This window comes from Terrapene carolina, unplaced genomic scaffold (assembly GCF_002925995.2).
Source record: "Terrapene carolina triunguis isolate 2854851 unplaced genomic scaffold, T_m_triunguis-2.0 Scaffold8618, whole genome shotgun sequence".
In the NCBI taxonomy this organism is placed as follows: domain Eukaryota; kingdom Metazoa; phylum Chordata; order Testudines; family Emydidae; genus Terrapene; species Terrapene triunguis.
In genome coordinates, this window is record NW_020672969.1 from 1 (window position 1) to 1,638 (window position 1,638).

The 1,638-nt window shown below is 70.1% G+C and overlaps 1 pseudogene; it reads right to left on the reverse strand.

Annotated features, from left to right (window-relative positions):
- Nucleotides 1–1,260: 1,260 nt before the first annotated feature.
- Nucleotides 1,261–1,621, reverse strand: LOC112121958 (annotated as a pseudogene).
- Between the last annotated feature and the right edge of the window lie 17 nt (nucleotides 1,622–1,638).

A 1,638-nucleotide genomic window follows, 5' to 3' on the forward strand; every position in this document is an offset into this window, starting at 1 on the left:
GGGGGGGAAGCAGGGGTAAGTTGGAAGCTGCAGTGTCACCAACCCCGAGAGGGCGAAACGGCCAGACAGACCCGCACCCCACGGGAGTGTTTGTGTGTCAGGCCGAACCCCTGCTCCCCTCGGCTCTGAGCTGGGCGCCCTCGGGGGGGGGGCACTGCAGGAAAGGCTGAAACCCAGCAAAACCCACCCACACACTAACGGGCCCTGCCCTGTCCTGCCGACTGAGGGGGGGACCTGCCCCAACACCCGCCCAGGGACACACGCCAGCTCCCTCGCCGGGCACCTCCCACCCCCGATGCTGCCCCAGCCAAGCCCCCATCTCAGCCAGCAGCAGAGGGAGGGGGGGGGGGTGAGTGCGGCTGGGCTGGAGACGGGGGGTGGAGCTCACTCCCAAGATCCCTCCCCCCACTACTCCCTTTGGGTCCCCTCCCTCTCTCCAGATGGCAGTAAGTGGGTCAATGGTCAGGCAGGAACTGCCTCTGGTGCCCCCCCCCCGCCCCAGCCCCCGTGCACAGCACGCACCCCCCACAGCATCCTGCCCCACGGCACCCACCCCCCATGGGGCCAGGCCGGCATAGCCGGGGCGGATGGGACCTTGTGGCCTTCACACCTGTGCGGCTGTGCCGGGGACTGACCACACCCAGCCTGGGGGGCAGGGGGCCCTGAAGGGGGGCAGAGGCAGCTGGAAGTGGGTCTGGGAGCAGATGTCTTGGGTGTTTTGTGAGGGGACAGCAAGAGATTCACACTTTGGAGGGTGTCAAACACATCTTTCACATGAACCCCCCCCCCCAGACCCCCCACCCCCCCCCCCCCCCCCCCACCCCCCCCCCCCCCCCCAAACCCCCTCCCCCCCCCCCCCCTCCATCCCCTCCCCCATTCACACCAGCCCCTCCCCGTGTGCAGCGCCTCGGGTGCCCTTATTCACACTGACCCCCCCCCCCCGACACTGCCCCCCATTGCATCCATCCCCTCCCCCCATTCCTACCACCCTTCCCTGCATGGGAACGTGGTGTTCACATCGAGCACTGTGACATTAACTCCCCCCGTGGGTCCCCCCCCAAAGACCCGCAGCCCCCACCCTGCTGTGAGTCCCTCTGTCCCCTCCCCCCAATTCACACCGACCCTCCCCTCGCGGGTTCCCCTCCTCCGGCTCCCCCACAGCGACCCCCCCAGCCCCCACCCTGCTGTGAGTCCCTCTGCCCCCCCCAATTCACACCGACCCCCCCTCGGGTGTCCCCCTCCTCTGCTCCCCACACTGACCCCCCAGCCTGCTGTGAGCCCCTCTGTCCCCCCCCGCAGCGCGAGCCCCGTGTCCGGTCCGGGGCAGTGACCGGGCCCCGCACTCACCCGCGCTCTGGTTGTAGCGCCCACGCAGCGTGTTCAGGTCCACCCGGAACCCGGCCTGCCAGCCCTGTGCGATCTGCGTCTGCCCGTCCCAGTACTGCGGGTCCAGGTTCCGCGCCATCCACTCCGCGCGTGGCACCGCGCTCCCCCGCTCGCTGTCGTAGTGCACCGTGAGCTGCCCGTCCACGGAGCCAGTCGCGATGAACTCGGGCAGCCCCGGGCCGGGCTCCGACACCGCCCAGAAGAGATTGCGCAGCGTGTGCGGGCCTGGGTCTGCGGGGAGACGGGGGGGGG